At 41.8% G+C, this 21,357-nt stretch overlaps 1 protein-coding gene across 4 annotated transcripts in view; it reads left to right on the forward strand.

The window, feature by feature from the left end:
• Nucleotides 1-21,357, forward strand: part of kiaa1328 (KIAA1328 ortholog) — a 170,349-nt gene that overhangs the window by 37,445 nt on the left and 111,547 nt on the right. The gene's annotated exons all lie outside the window — the stretch shown is intronic.

Genomic DNA, 21,357 nt, shown 5'->3' on the forward strand with positions numbered 1-21,357 from the left:
TCTTGATCACTTCAAGTTGTGTTGCTACTTTTAGGGAACTGTGGATCTGTACACTTAAAATCCTCAGTATGTTAATGCTTTTAAAGATTCTACCACTTATATACTTCCCTCCTACATTAGAACTTTCAAAATGCATAACCTTACATTTGTTTGGATTAAATTTCATCTGCTGTTTCTCTGCTCAAGCCTCCAGCCTGCCAATATCCTGCTGTAATCGTCAGCAATCAACCTCACTCTCTACAGCTCTCCCCACCTTTGTGTTGTCTGTAAACTTATCAATCAGACTACGTATGTTCTCTTTTCTAAATCATTTATGTAGATATAGAGAGAAAAACACTGGTCACAGATCTACAATCTACCCTTCCACTTCTACTCTCTGCCTTCTATGACCAAGCCAGTTATGTATCATCTTACTGGCCCACTATGAAACCCTACATGTATCTTTTAACGATCTTTCTGTCTTCATAAACCTTTGAAGCTTTTATAATCAGTTTGTGTATACCCCGTAAGTCCTCTGTTTTCCTTTACTGAAAGCAAAATTGCCCCCAATCTTCAGGTCTACAATTTTTTTGACCAGTCGTATGCCTGTTTTTGAATCTTAATCTAATACTATTCTCTCATCAGCCATGTTTAGGCTGCCATTCATGTCATAGGTTTTGGTGGGCAATAATGAACAATCGTTGCACTTCTTCTAAGCACTGTTTAAAAATGTTTGCCATTGCCTATCCACTGCCATTCCTTTAAGTAAGATACCCAATGCGTGTTAGCTAACTTGCACCTCATACCATTATAGAACGTAGAACATAGAAATTACAGCACAGTACAGGCCCTTCGGCCCTCGATGTTGTGCCGACCTGTCATACTGATCTGAAGCCCATCTAACTTACACTATTCCATGTACGCCCATATGCTTGTCCAATGACAACTTAAATGTACCTAAAGTTGGCGAATCTACCACCGTTGCAGGCAAAGCGTTCCATTCCCTTACTACTCCGAGTAAAGAAACTACCTCTGACATCTGTTCTATATCTTTCACCCCTCAATTTAAAGCTATGCCCCCTCGTGCTCGCCGTCACCATCCTCGGAAAAAGGCTCTCCCTATCCACCCTGTCTAACCCTCTGATTATTTTGTATGTTTCAATTAAGTCACCTCTCGACCTTCTTCTCTCTAACGAAAACAGCCTCAAGTCCCTCAGCCTTTCCTCGTAAGACCTTCCCTCCATATCAGGCAATATCCTAGTAACTCTCCTCTGCACCCTTTCCAAAGCTTCCACATCCTCCTTATAATGCGGTGACCAGAACTGTACGCAATACTCCAAGTGTGGCCGCACCAGAGTTTTGTACAGCTTCACCATAACCTCTTGGTTCCGGAACTCGATCCCTCTATTAATAAAAGCTAAAACACTGTATGCCTTCTTAACAGCCCTGTCAACCTGGGTGGCAACTTTCAAGGATCTGTGTACATGGACACCGAGATCTCTCTGCTCATCTACACTACTAAGAATCTTACCATTAGCCCCGTACTTTGCCTTCCGGTTACTCCTACCAAAGTGCATCACCTCACACTTGTCTGCATTAAACTCCATTTGCCACCTCTCAGCCCAGCTCTGCAGCTTATCAATGTCTCTCTGCAACCTACAGCATCCTTCGTCACTATCCACAACTCCACCGACCTTAGTGTCGTCTGCAAATTTACTAACCCATCCTTCTATGCCCTCATCCAGCTCATTTATGAAAATAACAAACAGAAATGGACCCAACACGGACCCTTGCAGTACACCACTAGTAACTGGTCTCCAGGATGAACATTTCCCATCAACTACCACCCTCTGTCTTCTTTCAGCAAGCCAATTTCCCATACAAACTGCTATATCTCCCACAATTCCATTCCTCTGCATTTTGTACAATAGCCTACTGTGGGGAACCTTATCGAACGCCTTGCTGAAATCCATGTACACCACGTCAACCGGTTTACTCTCATCTACCTGTTTGGTCACCTTCTCAAAGAACTGAATAAGGTTTGTGAGGCACGACCTTCCCTTCACAAAACTGCGCTGACTATTTCCAACACTTTACCAACAACTGAGGTGAGGCTCTCTGGTCTATAATTACCAGGGTTGTCTCTACTCCCCTTCTTGAACGGGGGAACCACATTTGCTATCCTCCAGTCATCTGGCACTCTTTCTGTAGACAATAATGAGTTATAGATCAATGCCAAAGGTTTGGCAGTCTCCTCCCTGGCTTCCCAGAGGATCCGAGAATAAATCCCATCCGGCCCAGGGGACTTATCTACCTTCACCTTCTGAAGGATTTCTAATACCTCTTCCTTGTGAACCTCAATCCCACCTAGTCTAGTAGCCTGTATCTCAGTATTCTCCTCGACAACATTGTCGTTTTCTAGAGTGAATACTGTTGAAAAATATTCATTTAGCCCTTCCCCTATTTCCCCTATAGTTTCCTTTATTTAGATTCAGGGCCCTAGTCTCAGTATCAACTACGTCAATCTCCATCTTGATCAAGAATTCTATCATATTATGGTCACTCTTGCCCGAAATGCCTTGCACAGTTCAGTTGCAAATATTCTTTTATGATTATTCAGTACCCAATCTAGCATGGCATTTTCACCAATTGATTCCTCAATATATTGTTCCAGAAAACCATTTCAAACATATTCCAGGAATTCTCCTCTACAACATTGGTACTGATTTTATTTGCCCAATCTATATGCAGCCTAAAGGTGGGCATAATTATCATGTTACATTTGTTACTTGCCTCTTTGATTTCCTGTTTAATGCCATACCCAATATTACCCCTGCATTTTGGGGGTCTGTATACAACCCCTATTTGTTGTTGATTGCATTATTTTGCATTGTGGCCTTTTTATTCTTGCATTTGAATTCTCTGCATGTCACTTTTACACTTTTGTTTTAATTTTGGCCCCAACTACACTCTCCTCTATCTCCCTGTACAGGTTCCCATTCCCCTGCCAGTTTAGTTTTAAACTGTCCCCAGTAGCTCTAGCAAATACCCTTGCTAAGACGTCAGTTCCAGTCCTGCCCAGGTGCTGTTAATCCAGTTTATGCAGGTCTCTGGCCTCTATTTCCCCAACCACAACCAGCCTCAATGTCCCAGGAATCTGAAACTTGCCTTCTTGAACCATCTTACAAGCCATGAATTCACCTGGTATATCCTGCTGTTTCTACTTTGACTGGCATGTGACACTGGTAGCAATCCTGATATCACTACCTTCTTTGAGATGATGTGTTACATTTTGCTGCTTAACTTTATATTCTGCGTATAGGATCTCTTCCCTTTACCTGTGTTATTTGTCGTACCAATGTGTACCATGACCACTAGCTATTTACCTTCTTGCACCAGAATGCCCTGTAGCTACTCTGTGGCATCCTTGACCCGAGTGCCCGGGAGACAGTATCCTATTCTGAAGTATCATTTGCAGCCACAAATACCTGACTTTTCCCTTACAATTGAATCCCCTGTTGATGTACAGTTCTCCCCTTCTGCGTAGCAGAGCTAACCGTGATGCAATGAATTAGGCTGTTGCTATTTTACTCATGAGAGGCTATTTACCCCAATAAAATTCAAAGCGATATATCTGTTTTGCGGACAAATGGTTATAGTGGGCTCCAGAACTGCCTTCCTAGTCTCTTCCTCTGCTTGGTTGTCATCCACTCATTCCCTGCCTGTGAAATCATGATTATTTTGTAATTTTGGAATGTGATTAGTGTCCTCTACAGTGAAGACTGATGCAAAGTATTCATTCAACTCCTCTGCCATTTCCTTGTTCCCCATTATTGTTTGCCCAGTCTCTCACTTTAAGGGGCTTATGTTCACTTTGGCTTATATATTTAAAGAAGATTGCCCATCCTGACATTGCTTGGAAGTTTACTGTCAAAGTTTAGAGTCGTACAGTATAGAAGCAGGCCCCAAGGCTGGCCATGTCTATGCTAACCAACAAACACTAAACTACACTTGGCCCATTTTCATACACTTGGTGCATAGCCTACTACATTCAGGCATTTTAAGTACTCATCCATATGATTCTTAAATATTGCAAGAATACATGCTACCTCCACTATCTTGGGCAGCATGTTTCGTATTTGTGCAACCCTCTAGGCGAGAGGGCTTTTTCAGATTGCCTCTAAATCACTTACTACTTAATTTAAATTATGCCCTCTGGTCTTAATCACGTCTGACATAGAGAAGAAATTCACATAATCTACTGTCTCTGCATCTCATAATTTTGTGCATCGCATTATTTTGTACACCTCAATCGGCCCTTCAGCCTCCTCTGTTCCAAGGAAAATAAACCCAGCTTATCTAGTATTTACTCATAAATGAGACTTTTCATCTTGGGCAGCATACAAGTGAATCTCCAGTGCAGTCATGTATTCTAATAGTGTGCTGCCCAGAACTGCATACAGTATTCCACCTGTGGCCTAGTCAATGTTTTATGACGTTGTGACAAGACTTCCTTTCTCTGATATTCTACAACCTGGCTAATGAAGGCAAACATCCGGTATGCCGCCTTAACCACCCTGTCTACTTGTACTGATACCTTCAGGGATCTTTGCGCGTGTACACCAAGGCTCGTTTGTACCTCAATACTTCCTAGGGAGCTACTATTCATTGTGTGCATCCTTCTGTTTTTAAGACCCCAAAAATGCATCACCTTGCAATTGTTGGGATTAAATTTCATCTGCTATCAATGTCCGACTGAAGCCATTATCTTGACTAAGGACAACACAACACCCCCAATTTTCATGATCATAGATCATCCTTACGCTGGAAACAGGCTTTCAGCCCAACAAGTCCAGACTGACCCTTAGACTATCCCACCCAGACTCATCCCCTTTCACCCACCTAATGTAAACATCCTTGAACACTACGGGCAATTTCCCGCACATCTTTGGACTGTGGGAGGAAACCAGAGCACCTGGAGGAAACTCATGTAGATATGTGTGGAACGTGCAAACTCCACACAGACAGTCACCCAAGGGTGGAATCGAACCTGGGTTCCTGGTACTGTGAGGTGGCAGTACTAACCACTTACTCCTTCAACCTTCTACAGTCCAGCTTGGGTTCCTGTCATGCACTGCTGGTCACATGTTTCCAATGACAATAATAATTCTCTACCATCACTCTTTACCTCCTGTTTGCAAGTCACTTTTGGATCCAGTTTACCAACTTGCCTTGGATCCCATGGTCTCTAATCTTTTAGACCAGCCTTCCATGTAGGACCTTGTCAAATGCTTTACTGAAGTCTATGTAAACCACATCAATTGTACTACCCTCATCAATATAGTTAGGCACCTTTTTAAAAAATTTAGCCAGGCAGGATCTCCTTCTAACAAATCTTTGCTGACTATCTCTGATCAATCCCTCATTTTCCACGAATTGATTTATCCTGTCCTTCAGAATTTGATGTCAGATGAACTGATCTGTAATTGTATGGCCTATTCCTACTGCCCATCCTGAACAAAGGAACCACATTTTCTATCCTCCATTCATCTTGCACTTCAGCTTTGGCCAGCGAAGTATTAAATATATCCACTAAAGCACCAGCAATCTCATCCCTTGTGCCCCACGGCAGCCTGGGATGCACCTCATCAGGCTCTGGGGATTTTTGCACCTGTGCGCCTGCTAAAACATCTAATACCCCGGACATAACTCCAGGGGCCAGTATCACATCATGAAGTCACTCTCTAGTTACATGTGAACAGTCCTTGACAGTAAGTATTACATCATAGCCACACACCAGAGTGACAGTATCCCTGGCATTCACTCTTTTTATGTGTTAGCCAGGGCTCCCTGATTGGACCACAGCCCCAATCAGGGAACTCATTCTATGAGGCCAAGCTGGCTGACATCATTACAATCACTACAACCTCCTCTTTATTAATCTTAACATGTTCAAGATATTCATCCCAACTGAAATTGCCAGCTACAATGTCTTTTTTTTCTCTGTGAATATGAATATGAAGTATTTATTTTAAAACCTTGCCACCATCTACTGGCTCTCTGATTTGCCCTTCAGGTCTTTTATTGGTCCCACTCTTTCTTTTTTTTTCCCCTGGTAATCATCTTAATCTTAATATATTTATAGAAAGCCTTGAGGTCTTCCTTGATCCCATCTGCCAAAGGTATTTCATGGCCTCTCTTTTCCTTCCTAATTTCCATCTAAGTAACCTCCTACATTTTCAATACTTTTGAATGGCTTACCCTGCTTTTAATGCACCATTCCTGATGCATGCTTCCTTTTTCTTTATCAACTCTCTATTCCTTACTATCCAGGGTTACCTGGACTCTGGCCCTCTTAAAAGACAGGGCAGACACTGGCCCCGAATTCTCTCAGTACGACTTTTAAAAGACACCTACTTTCCAAATAAGACCAGAAGGTATTTGAGCAGAATTTGATCATGGCTGAAATGTTTCTCAAGTCCTCCTGCCTTATCCCTGTAACGCTTGACTAATTAAGAACCTATCCATCTCTGTTAAATACACTCAATGATTTGGCCTCTACAGTCTTATGTGGCAGTAAATTCCACAGATTAACCACCCTCTGGCTGAAGAAAATTATCCCCATCACAGTTCTGAAGAGTTGTCCCTTCACTCTTAGACTGAGCCCTCAGGTCCTAGTGTTTCTGACTAGTGGAAATATCTTCTCTGTCTCCACTGTATAGACTTAACTGCAGTTAGCTGCTCTCAGTCTAGGCTGGAACAGGTAAGGATGGCAGTTTTCTTCCCTAAAGGGCATTGGTGCACCAGATAGATTTTGTTTTTCAACAATTGACATGAACTCATGGCGATCATTGGATTCTTAATTCCAGATTTTTTTTATTTCTGCCATGGTGGGATTCAAACCCGGGTCTCCAGACATTATCTGTGTCTCTGGATTAACAGTCAGCAATTTAATACGACTAGGCCATTGCCTTCCCGTCAGATTAGACACTTGTGCACTATCCTTATCCTTTCCATAATTATTTTGAAACTTAAGTGTTACAGTCACTGTCCCCAAAATGCTCGCCTACTGAAACTTCAACTACTTGACTGGCTTCATTAGACCATAAGACACAGGAGTGGAAGTAAGGTCATTCGGCCCGTGGAGTCCACTCTGCCATTTAGTCATGGCTGATGGGTATTTCAACTCAACTTCCCCGCACTCTCCCCGTAGCCCTTAATTCCTTGCAAGGTGAAGAATTTATCCATCTTAGCCTTGAAGACATTTAACGTCCTGGCCTCCACTACGCTCTGTGGCAATGAATTCCACAGGTCCACCACTCTCTGGCTGAAGAAATGTCTCCTCATTTCCATTCTAAATTTACTCCCTCTAATTCTAAGGCTGTGCCCACGGGTCCCAGTCTCCCCGCCTAATGGAAACAACTTCCCAGCGTCCACCCTTTCTAAGCCAGGCATTATCTTGTAAGCTTCTATTAGATCTCCCCTCAAGCTTCTAAACTCTTAATGAATACAATTCCAGGATCCTTAGCTATTCATTGTACGTTAAACCTATCATTCCAGGGATCATCAGTGTGAATCTCTGCTGGACATGCTCCAGTGCCAGTATGTTCTTCCTGAGGCGTGGGGCCCAAATTTGGACGCAGTATTCCAAATGGGGCCTAATGAGCTTTATAAAGTCTCAGAAGCACATCACTGCTTTTATATTCCAACCCTGTTGAGATAAGTGACAACATTACATTCACTTTCTTAATCACGGACTCTACCTGCAACTTAACCTTTTGAGAATCCTGGACTAACATTCCCAGATCCCTTTGTACTTCGGCTTTGAATTTTTCACCGTTTAGAAAATAGTCCATGCCTGTATTCTTTTTTTCCCAAAGTGCAAGACCTCACATTTGTTCACGTTGAATTTCATCAGCCATTTCCTGGACTACTCTCCTAAACTGTCTAAATCTTTCTGCAGCCTCCCCACCACCTCAGTACTACTTGCGTGTCCACTTATCTTCGTATCATTGGCAAACTTCACCAGAATGCCCCAATTAGGTCTATCTCTGCCCCATTTCTTGTAGAACTATTTATATGTTGTCCTGGATATTTTTAAAAATTCCACCCAGTCTAGTGCTTTTACAATAAAGTGATCCTTGTTTGTTACCAAAATTGAAGTACCCTACAAAGATATCAGTTTCTCACTCCCCTTTCTGTGATTTGCCTAGATAACTGCTCCTCTATCTCCCTCTGACTGTTGGGATGTCTGCATTAAAATCCCAGCAAGGTAATCATCCTTTTTTTTATTTCTAAGCTCTAATGCCCCCTTTATATTTCTAAATTTCACTTTAGTTTTGCTCGCACTTTTTCTTTAGTGATGGTTTATTTTTATTTATTTGCTTGCTTACTTAATTAGCCCCCCCCCCCCCCCCCCCACCTCAACCCCGGTTAGTTTGTAACTTTGAGAAGCTATTGGCTACCTCCTCCTGTGAAGACTGATGCAAAGAATTTCATTAACAGTGCCATTTCCTGGTTCCCTATTATTATTTACACAGCTCATTATCTAAGGGGACCAAGTTCACTCAGGCTTCTCTTCTCCTCCTTGTTATATATTTAAAGAAGCTTTTTCTGACTGTCTTGATATTATTTGTAAGTTTACCTTCAAAGTTTATTCTCTCCCTCTTAATTTTTTTTGCCCATCTTTTCTTGGTTTTTAATATTTTCCTAATCCTGTCTTAGCACTAATCTTTCCTGCATTGTATGCTTTATCTTCTTTCGATTTGATGCTATCTTTATTGTTTCTGGTTAACCACAGTTAACGCATCAACTTGCCAGAATCTTCCTCCCTACACATCACTAGATCCAGCAAAATTCCTGGCCAAATCCTCAACATAGTGTTCGAAGAAACACACTCCGAAATCCTCTTCATGTCTTCTACTTCAAATCTACATGAGATTCAAGTCACCTTAGATCAATATATTACTTATTGTTACATGCCTTCGTTTTACTGTTACGGGACCTTTGACTACTCCTGCCAACATAGAACATAGAACATTACAGCACAGTACAGGCCCTTCGGCCCTCGATGTTGTGCCGACCTGTCATACCAATCTGAAGCCCATCTAACCTACACTATTCCGTGTACATCTATATGCTTGTCCAATGACGACTTAAATGTACTTAAAGTTGGAGAATCTACTACCGTTGCAGGCAAAGCGTTCCATTCCCTTACTACTCTCTGAGTAAAGAAACTACCTCTGACATCTGTCCTATATCTTTCACCCCTCAATTTAAAGCTATGTCCCCTCGTGCTCGCCGTCACCATCCTAGGAAAAAGGCTCTCCGTATCCACCCTATCTAACCCTCTGATTATTTTATATGTTTCAATTAAGTCACCTCTCAACCTTCTTCTCTCTAACGAAAACAGCCTCAGCCTTTCCATGTAAGACCTTCCCTCCATACCAGGCAATATCCTAGTAAATCTCCTCTGCACTCTTTCCAAAGCTTCCACATCCTTCTCAGAATGCGGTGACCAGAACTGTACACAATACTCCAAGTGTGGCTGCACCAGAGTTTGGTACAGCTGCAGCATAGCCTCTTGGTTCTGGAACGCGATCCCTCTATTAATGAAAGCTAAAACACTATGCCGCTTTAACAATCCTGTCAATCTGGGTGGCAACTTTCAAGGATCCGTGTATGTGGACACCTGAGATCTCTCTGCTCATCCACACTACCAAGAATCTTCCCATTTGCCCAGTAATTTGCATTCCAGTTACTCCTACCAAAGTGCATCACCTCACACTTGTCTGCATTAAACTCCATTTGCCACCTCTCAGCCCAGCTCTGCAGCTTATCTATGTCTGTCTGCAACCTACAGCATCCTTTGTCACTATCCACAACTCCACCGACCTTAGTGTCGTCTGCAAATTTACTAACCCATCCTTCTATGCCCTCATCCAGCTCATTTATAAAAATGATAAACAGCAGTGGACCCAACACTGACCCTTGTGGTACACCACTAGTAACTGGTCTCCAGGATGAACATTTCCCATCAACTACCACCCTCTGTCTTCTTTCAGCAAGCCAATTTCTCGTCCAAACTGCTATATCTCTCACAATTCCATTCCTCCGCATTTTGTACAATAGCCTACTGTGGGGAACCTTATCGAACGCCTTGCTGAAATCCATATACACCACATCAACCGGTTTACTCTCATCTACCTGTTTGGTCACCTCAAAGAACTCAATAAGGTTTGTGAGGCACGACCTACCCTTCACAAAACCGTGCTGACTATCCCTAATCAATTTATTCTTTTCTAGATGATTATAAATCCTATCTCTTATAACCTTTTCCAACACTTTACCGACAACTGAGGTAAGGCTCACTGGTCTATAATTACCAGGGTTGTCTCTACTCCCCTTCTTGAACAGGGGAACCACATTTGCTGTCCTCCAGTCATCTGGCACTCTTTCTGTAGACAATGACGAGTTAAAGATCAATGCCAAAGGCTTGGCAATCTCCTCCCTGGCTTCCCAGAGGATCTTAGGATAAATCCCATCCGGCCCAGGAGACTTATCTATCTTCACACTGTAGGATTTCTAATACCTCTTCCTTGTGAACCTCAATCCCACCTATTCTAGTAGCCTGTATCTCAGTATTCTCCTCAACAACATTGTCATTTTCTAGAGTGAATACTGTTGAAAAATATTCATTTAGCGCTTCCCCTATCTCATCTGACTCCACACACAGACTCCTTCTACTACCCTTGATTGGCCCTAATCTTACTGTTGTCATTCTTTTATTCCTTAAATACCCATAGAAAGCCTTAGGGTTTACCCTGATCCTATCCGCCAGCAACTTTTCCCATGTCTCCTCCTGGCTCTTCTGAGCACTCTCCTTCGGTCTTTCCTGGCTACCTTGTAACACTCCAGCGCCCTAACTGAGTCTTCACATCTCATCCTAACATAAGCCTTCTTCTTCCTCTTGACCAGAGATTCCACCTCCTTTGTAAACCACAGCTCCCGCCCTCTACAGCTTCCTCCCTGCCTGCCAGGTACATACTTATCTAGGACACACAGGAGCTTTTCCGTGAATATGCTCCACATCCCCTGCAGTTTCCTTCCCCATCCTATGCTCCCTAAATCTTGCCTAATCTCATTGTAATTGCCTTTCCCCCAGCTATAACTCTTGCCCAGTGGTATACACCTATCCCTTTCCATCAATAAAGTAAACATAACAGAATTGTGATCGCTATCACCAAAGTGCTCACCTACTTCCATATCAAACACCTGGCCGGGCTCATTACCCAGTACCAAATCTCATGTGGCTTCACCCCTTGTTGGCCTGTCTACATACTGTGTCAGGAAGCCCTCCTGCACACACTGGACAGAAACTGACCCATCTATAGTACTCGAACTTTCGAGTTCCCAGTCAATATTTGGAAAGTTGAAGTCTCCCATGACAACTACTCTGTCTCTCTTACTCCTATCGAGAACCATCTTTGCTATCCTTTCCTCTACATATCTGGGACTATTTGGAGGCCGAAAGAAAACTCCCAACAGGGTGACCTCTCCTTTCCTGTTTCTAACCTCAGGCCATACTACCTCAGTTGACAAGTCCCCAAACATCCTTTCTGCCACTGTAATACTGTCCTTGACCAACAATGCCACACACACACACACACACACACACACACACACACACACACACACACACACACACACACACACACACACACACACACACACACACACACACACACCGCCACCACCACCACCCACCATCTTCTCTGTTCTTACTGAAACATCTAAATCCCGGAACCTGCAACAACCATTCCCGTCCCTGCTCTATCCGTGTCTCCGAAATGGCCACAACATCGAAGTGCCAGGTACCAACCTATGCTGCAAGTTCACCCACCACCTTCTGGATGCTCCTGGCGTTGAAGTAGACACAGTTCAAACCAACTTCTTGCTTGCTGGTGCCATCTTGTGCCCCTGAAACTTTATTTCGGACCTCCCTACTCTCAACCTTCTCTATACTCGAACTACAATTTTGTTTCCCATCCCCCTGCTGAATTGGTTTTAAACCCACTCAAATAGCCTTGGCAAATCTCCCCACACCAGGATATTGGTACTCCTCTGGTTCAAGTGAAGACCATCCTGCTTGTAGAGGTCCCACTTACCCCAGAAAGAGCCCCAATTATCCAAGAATCCAAAACCCTCCCTCCTGCACCATCCCTGTCGCCACGTGTTCAACTCCTCGCTCTCCCTATTCCTCGCCTCACTAGCACGTGGCATGGGCAACAAACCAGAGACAACAACTGTGTTCGCCCTAGCTCTAAGCTTCCATCCTAGCTCCCTGAATTTCTGCCTTAAATCCCCATCTCTCTTCCTACCTATGTCGTTGGTGCCTATGTGGACCACGACTTAGGGCTGTTCCCCCTCCCACTTAAGGATCCCAAAAACACGATCAGACACATCATGCACCCTGGCACCTGAGAGGCAACGCACCAACCGTGAATGTCTCTTGTCCCCACAGAACCTCCTATTTGTCCCCCTAACTATGGAGTCCCCAGTGACTACTGCTCTGCTCTTCTTCCCCCTTCCCTTCTGAGCATCAGGTACAAACTCTGTGCCAGAGACCTGTGCCCCACTGCTTTCCCCGGTAAGTCGTCCCCCCCAACAGTATCCAAAACAGTATACTTATTGTTGAGGGGAATGGCTACAGGGGATCCCTGCACTGCCTGCCGGTTCCCTTTCCGTCCCCTGACTGTAACCCATCTGCCTTTTTCTTGTACCTGAGGAGTGACCACATCCCTGTAACTCCTCTCAATAACCCCCTCTGCCTCCCGAATGATCCGAAGTTCATCCAGCTCCAGCTCTCTAACGCGGTTTTCGAGGAGCTGGAGTTGGGTGCACTTCCCGTAGATGTAGTCAGCAGGGACACTAGTGGTGACTCTTACCTCCCACATTCTGCAGGAGGAACATTCAACTGCCCCAACCTCCGTTCCCATTATTCTAAATTCCCGAAGAGACTGTTGAAAAATAAAGAATAATCTGGCGCACAGAACCTTTTTTTTGGTTAGAGGAGGATGGTGGGTGGGAGACACTATCCAAGTAGTGTTTCGGGTAACACAGCCACACAACTATATTAACTCACTTACTCTGCAGTCCCGTGTCTGCTCTTGCTCAGCATACGCTCCGCCTATTCACGAGCTAAGTTTTTAAAGCAGTGACTCACCGGCTTCCCGACAGGCCCCTGCTCCAAGCCCCGCTCGCACTGCTGCTGCAACCAGAAATGGAACAATATCATCTTTCTGTTTTTATTTCTTGGCTCCACTGATATGGATTTTATTCAATTCAAGATTGTTTCTTGCGATTACACTTATTCCATCTTGTACCAACAGTACTAGCCCAGTACTGTTTCCTTCCTATCTACCCTCATAACATGTCACATACCCTAATCATTCTCAACTTTAATCTCCTTGTGACTGTCTCTGTAATGTTATAAGATCATAGCTATATATCTATTTTTCTGCCTTTTTAATACATTTTTTCGCCACCGTTTAAGTAAAGAACCCAACCATTAATTTTGCAATTTTATCATTTTTTTTCCCCCTGTTTTAAAAAGTGTTCTGAGTGACCAGACTCAAAATGTAAATTCTGCTTTCCTCCCATAGATGCTACCAGATCTGCTGAGTTTCACCAGCAATTCCTGTTTTTGTTTCAGAACAAATATGCGACTGACTCTGATTTACCATCTGTAGTACCACGGGAAAAGGACTAATGTTCTCTTTTGATACAAAACTTGAATGTCACTTAAAAGAGAAAAATTCCTGAATTTTTTTAGCTTCCCCTCTCCAAGACGAATAAAAGAATTAGTGCCTGGATATTTTACAATTTGCACGTGGCTTGAACATATTCAAAGGAACTGAAAGATCGAATCAAATAGCATTTTTGTTCAGTTGTTTCAGTAGTGTGCTAACTGTGTTAAACAAGCCTGTGTTTGCAAAACCCTAAACTAAATATGTACAGTTGATATTATTCTGTGATTAGGACATATTTGCTGAATAATCCTGAGTGCACTAAAGCTACACTGACAGCCAATTAGAATAATCAATTGATTATCATCAGATAATCATTAGAAACCATAGGAATATGTTCAATCCATTGACTCTTTTTGAATTACCAAAGATCTTGATAATCCTTTGGCCAATCAGAGTGGATGTCAACTAATTAGCACCGTGTAGCATAAATTGTTCTGATTAATTTAAATTTTCATCCATTTATGCCGGCAATAAACTAACTGGCTAAATGTTTTTGCATTATAATGTTAAGTGGGCAAAGGTGAGTCATGAGTTGAAATGATCTGCAGAGGGCAGCAGTCACCATGCTTTCATGCTTTCCGCAGTAATGATAACTTCTATTTTTAATGTGTTCTTTCTCTCACATCTTTATTAGTCAAAGTTAGGTTTCTGCTTCCTGAGACTCAAACATTGTGATATTTCACTTTATAAATGAGTTTCCGAGATCAGAATTGGTGCCTTGTTTTACTTAAAATGTTATTCCCAGAACTCGGGAGGGGAATTGTCTGTTTGCTGTAATTATCTGCTCTGTTCGGTCTAAAGTCTAATATCTAATAAGAAATTAGCCATTATGTTGGTGGTTTAAGTATTGCTTCGAGTGAATGCCTACTGAGAATGGCAGATGATTTCAAAACAGCAATAACCTTTGCTTGATTTGAAGCAATTTTGATTGAAGTGATTATTTTCATGGTACTTTAGGGACAGACAAGTGAGGAATGTGTGTGCTGCACTGTGTCCTTGAAATAATGTGACTGTATTACTGTGGAAAACATAAAAATGGTCAACACAAGTTTTGCAAATAACCACAAAGTATTTGAGACCCAGCTGAAATAATAATTGAGTTTGGTCTAGTTCTCATGAGTCAGATTTGACATCTAACAAATGGCCTTTTAGGTCATGTTATTAGCCCCCTGTCAAAATATTCAGAGACTCTGTTGGTTTGAAAAGTCTGGAGCTGACTGAAGAATTTCCGTTTGCATCTGTTATGGACAGATTGCAAATTTTAAAACTAATCTCTGCCCTTATTCTCACCAGATGTAGGTAGACAGACTATTGTTTAATTTTTCACCCTTTTTAAATAATTGTGGCATATTTCTCCACTGCCCCAGGTTTGTGGACTCTAGGTTTGTAAGGATAATGCTGTTGTAAAGTTAAATCAGAAGAAGGATTTATTTCACACCTCTGTGGTGAAGGGAATACTTAGTAACAGGGTACACTTGCAAACACACAAGGAGAGATCGATTTAGAACGGATAAAAAGAGCAGCAACTTCAGTGGACAACACTGAAGATACCAGTTTATGTTGTTGCCTTTAAGATGGAGATAGCAGTTTGGAATTACTTTCAGATAGTTAATTGGTTAGCCACTTTTTTTAAATGCCCTTTGAACGTCATCCAAGGCTAAATCATAGAAATGTCACTCGTGCTTTACAGTTTTGATGACAGAAAGTTGATTACTGTGACCAGTGGTGTGCTACAAGGGTCGGTGCTGAGACCTTTGTTATTTACATAAATGATCTGGACGTGTATGTCCAAGGCATGATTAGTGAGTTTGAGGATGATACAAAATTTAGTATCGTTGATAGCGAAGGTCCTCAAAAATTATAGAGGGATCTTGATCAGAACGGAAAGTGGGCTGAGGATTTGCAAATGCTGTTCAATACAGATAAGTGTGAGGTGTTGCACTTTGGCAAGTCAAACCAAGCTAGGGCTTATACAGTAAATAGTAAGGTTCTGAGCAATGTTGTGGAACAGAGGGACCTAGGAGTACAAGTACATAGTTCATTGAAATCCGCTTCACAAGAAGACGGCCGTGAAGAAGGCATTTAGCATGCTGGCCTACATCAATTGAGGCATTGACTGTAGGAGTTGTGATGGTACGTTACAGTTGTATAAGTCATTGGTGAAGCCACTCTTGGGGTATTGTGTACAATTTTGGTCACCCTGTTATAGGAAAGACATAGCTGAATTGGAAAGTATGCAAAGAAGATTTACAAGGTTGTTGCCAGGACTAGCAGGTCTGTATATATAGGGAGCAGTTGGACAAGATGGGTGTTTATTCCTTGGAACGTAGGAGAATGAGGGGGGACCTTACTGAGGTGTATAAAATTGAGGCATGTAGATAGGATGAATGCATATAGTCTTTTTCCCAGGGATGTGGAATTGAAAATTAGAGGGCGTAGGTTTAAGGTGACAAGGGAAAAATTTAAGAACAACTTAAGGGGCAACTTCACACAGAGAGCGGTGCGTTAGTGGAATGGGCTGTCAAAGAAAGTGGTTGAGGCAGGTACAATAGCAACATTTTTTAAAAAAAACACTTGCCTAGGTACATAGATGGGAAAGGTTTAGAGGAATATGGACCAAATGTGGGCGGTTGGAACTGGCTGAGTGGGCACTATAATTCGCATGAGCCAAAGGCCCTGTTTCCATGCCGTAGTACTGTATAACTATAACTCTGACTTGTAGCCAATGCAAAATGCAGGTTCAATGGAGAAATAATTATCAACCAAAGACTTGCACAGCCGTATAACAACTATTTGTGGGCCATCTTGGAACTAAATGAAAAGTCATTATCATGTCCACCTTTAGCTGAAAGTGATCGTTCCATTTTTGGATATCTGGTCTTTTAGCCATGGTACTTGTATTTGCTGGATCATTTCTGACCAATGGTAACACTCGGCATGTTGATGTTTGTGGATTCATGGCAGGTAATGCCTTTGGATGTAAAGCGGAGATATAAGTTAGGTTATTTAATTTGAGATGGTGACTTCTAGGCATTCATATGACATGAATGTTACTTATCGCTTATCAGTCTAAGCCTGGATGTTTTCCAGGTCCATTGCATATAGACACAGTCTTTATTATTTAAGTATTTACAAATGCTACTAAACATTGTGCAGCCATCCGTAAACATCTGCACTTCTAATCTCAAGATAGAGGGAAGATCATTGGAAGAATTGAAAATGGTTGGGTTGAGGAAGAAATGTTGGCCAGATTATTGTGGGGCTTCTTCCTTCCCTTTCTTCAGACAGTAATAAGACCGTTGATAACAACTCCTCTGCATCCACTGCACAAAATGCACTGCTGTAATTGTTAAGTCTCACCTTTTTTGTTTTGAATGAACTGCATCCTATCACCATTATATGACCTTTTAGTGACTGAAAACTAAGCTAACGTTCATCCCTCAGTCATCAGAGTAGATTAAGTACCCATTTATCTCCTTTGTAAATAATTTTCAGCTTTGCCTACGTAGCAATAGTGACGACTTCAAATTTCATCAAAGAAATCAAAAGTGAATCATTCACCACTGATTAAAATCTCCTTGTTCCCCTCTCAAGGGGAAATTCTAGACTTAAAACCTTAACAAAATCAGGAGAGTTGATAAAATGTTACTCAAAGGGATATTATATTTGATTTATTTTGTCATGTGTACCGAAGCACAGTGAAAAACTTTGTTTACTAGTAGCACAAGCAGATCACGCTAAGCAAGGATTTATAGATCAGAGGTTCTAAAAATACTCAGACAGTGACACACCAGTTACATTGCACAGGGCATGTGCTAGGCGAGATCAAGTTAACAAGATGGTGTTATTTGAGACGAGAGAGTCTGCTCATTAGTCTTATAGCAGTATCTGAACCTGCTGGTGCGTGTGTCAGGTTTCTGTATCTGAAGTTAGAGCAACATCACTAAAGACAAACCAACAGATCTACTGTCTTTAGATACCCAAAGATATTTGATAAGATGTCTTTTCAAAGATTAATGCTTTAAACAAAGGCTCATGGTTTAGGCACAACAGATTGTCCTTGAAATTTGACTAACAAGAAATAGGAGTCATGAGTGGGTCATACAGTCGGGTCTGTTATAATGTGATAGTTGTGTTCCTGCACAACAACACATTACAGAAATAGTCGGGCGTATGAGAAAAGCATGATTAGAGGCAGACCACCAAAACATATCACTCAAAATCAATCAAAAATCACAAGCCTAACACAAAGGATAGCACAGTTTGAATATATGTTTAATTCATCATTAATAATGAAATAAGTAAATTTAACACCTTACATTGAAAAAATGTCAAGGTGATTTGATGGGAGGAGGTTTTGAGGTTACTCTTGTTAATGCAGAGCCTGAGGGTCGACATTATTATCATCATAATCCCCTCGAGGTGCAGTTGTGGTTGCAGGGTTAGGGTGGAAAAATAGTTAATCCAGAAGTGGATGGCTGTAGTTCATTGTCTTCTGACTGTTTCTTGGAGGTTGGCTTACAATGGACGTCCAGTTTTTGCTGCTTTGCCCTTTTTTTCTTTTTGCTTCCAAGAAGCTGTTCATGGGGTGCTAAATAAGACCTTATTCCAAGAGCTGCTACCTTGCTGTAGTCTGCATTATAACTGTTGTCCTCTAAGAGCTGCAAATGCTTCAGTTTTCCTCAGGATAGAAGACAAAACAGAAGTGGAAAGCTGTTGTGGTGCTGCATCCTGGACTTCATCTTGCTTCCACTTCCCTCCCAGTGACAAGTTGTTATAGATCAGCTGTAGAGAGGTCTTCAATATCGTCTTTCTCCACTTCCTCAAATCTAACGTGCCTTGCAAAACCAACATGATGTTCTAGCATTGAAGGAATCATGTTAGAGCCAACACAAGATCCCATTTTAGAACTAGTATTCATCTAATTCATCAGTTGTGTTATAGACAATTCACGTTGCTGGAGCACTAGTTACAGCAGAACTGACCTATATACTTGTTGCGTTGATGTATCCAGTGGTGTACCAGAGGAATCTGTGCTGACCGTCTCAACATTTTTTTTTCCACAATCTCTGCCGATTGCAAGAATGCAAGTCTGGCTGCTAAATTTGACAACACAAAGGTGGGTCGGAAAGTAAGTTGTGAAGAGGACGTAGAGACTACAAAAAGATATAAATAGGTTAAGTGAGTGGACAAAGATCTGCGCAATAGAGTATAACATGGAAAATGTAAAATTGACCATTTTGGAATAATAAAGAAGCATATTATTTATACAGCAAGAGATTGCAGAATTGTAGTTTGCAAAGGAATCCATGTCCTACTGCGTGCATTGAAAACGAATAATATGCAGGTACAGCAAGTGACTAAGGAAAACAATTGTGCAGTTATATTTTATTGTGAGGTAAATTTGACTCAAGTAGGGAGGTCATGCTTCAGTTAAAGAACTCATTTACATCCTTTCTTAAATAAGGAGACCAATGTGTTGGAAGCAGTGCGAGTTAGGGGCAGAACTCTGCCTTTCAATAAGATAATTTAATAAAATCAGAAGAATCTGGTCAGAGTCAATTAGGAAAAACTGTTCCTACTCAAACCAGAAGGCACAGATTTAAAAGAAGCAAATGTGAGATAAGAAAGCCTTATTCACTCAGAGTACTTAGGGTATGGAATACAGTGCCTATAAATGTGGTGGAGACAGGTTCAATTGAGGGGATCTTCAAGAGGGTATTGTTTCTACTTAAACAATCATCTCATGTGCAGGGTGATCAGGGAAAAGGCAGGAGATTGGCACTTTTAAAATGCTCAGAGAGCTGGTCCAGACCTGGTGGGCTGAATGGCTTTCTTCACCATAACAATTTGTGATACTGAAATCATGGCTGAACTGATCATTTCAAATTTCTGCCAACCCTGATAACCATTCACTTCCTTGCTTATCAAGAATCTATCTGAAGAAGGGTCACTGGACCTGACAAATTTAACTGATTTCTGTCCATAGATTCTGCCAGACCTGCTGATTCTTTTTTCCAGCAATTTCTGTTTTTGTTCCTGATTAACAGCATCTGCAGTTTTCAGTTTTTTTTAAATAATCAATCTATGTCTGCCTTTAAAATGTTCAAGGACTGTTTGCTTCCACTGTCTTTTTTAAAAGGAAGAGTGTTCCAAGACTGAAGACCATTTATGGGGAAAAAAATCTGATAAATTATCAGCACGTTATTTTTAAACATTGACTCTCAGTTCAAGATTTTCCCAGAAGAGGAACTACCCTTTCCAAATCCAGTGTGTAAAAACCTCTCAGAATCTTGTATGTTATAATCAAGTAGTCACTTATTCTTCTAAATTACAATTGTTGCAAGCTTCTCCTTGTCGCAGCCTTCCTCATAAGACAATCAAATAAGACAATTTGAGTGCAGTGAAAAGTGTACAAAATAGATGTTCTTCTGGACACCATCTTATTATTCAAAAAAACAAGATTAACAATAGAAGCAGAAATAAAAGAAACAACCATAAGAAAAGGAAATATCTAGGTCACTGATAATAAAATGTGAGGCTGGATGAACACAGCAGGCCAAGCAGCATCTCAGGAGCACAAAAGCTGACGTTTCGGTAGGCCCGAAACGTCAGCTTTTGTGCTCCTGAGATGCTGCTTGGCCTGCTGTGTTCATCCAGCCTCACATTTTATTATCTTGGAATTCTCCGGCATCTGCAGTTCCCATTATCTCTCTTCCCACAAAACTGGAATCTGTCTGCAAGCACTCTGGTGCCTCGAGTCCCCACATGCCATTGCAGCTGGAATGTCACCATATCTGCCTGGGCCCAGCCATGGCCTGGAGCCATGTGCTGCTGTTAGAACCATGTCACTATTCTACAACATCATCTTGCCTGTAGATGCTGTCATGGTTATAAGTCCACTGAAGTTGTTGGGTCCCGAACTGGGTTCAAAGTTGACGCTGGGCCCACCATGCTGAAATAGCTGGTGCCTTGATCTGGCTTAAGTTCCTGTCCCTGCTGCCTCCTGGACCACCTTTTCAGCAAATGAACCTGCTGCTGCAGGCCCGGGAAGGAACTGTTCCTGCTGCTGCCGACACTCTGGGAAAGGGACTGTTGGCACTGAGAAAGGAGAGAAGGGGCAAAAGTAAAAGAATAAACAGCAGCACCAGGCCAGGAGCCTCTTACAGTTTTGAAATTATCCCATATAGCATGGTTCTGACACCAATACTGTTAAAGACAAACAACAAATAGATTGTTGAGGAGCGGGTAAAGTAGGATTTTCTTCCCAATGGTTTCATATACTTTGAGTGGATAGCTCGGCCATTTCTGTGAACAATTGACAATCAACCACATTGCTGTCCATTTGGAGTCACATTTAGGCCAATTATGTTAAGGACTGTCGTCTTCCCTTGAGTTATGTTAATGTACCAGTTGGGCTTTGATAAATCATGGCTCACTATTTTTATTCCAAATTAAATTTACTAATTGAACTCTGACACAATGTAACTTCTATGTTATTGCACCATGAATAATTCCTTTGTCACAATTTGGATACTTTTTTATAATTAGAATTCGCTTTATTGTC

This window comes from Stegostoma tigrinum, chromosome 1 (genome assembly GCF_030684315.1).
Source record: "Stegostoma tigrinum isolate sSteTig4 chromosome 1, sSteTig4.hap1, whole genome shotgun sequence".
Classification (NCBI taxonomy): domain Eukaryota; kingdom Metazoa; phylum Chordata; class Chondrichthyes; order Orectolobiformes; family Stegostomatidae; genus Stegostoma; species Stegostoma tigrinum.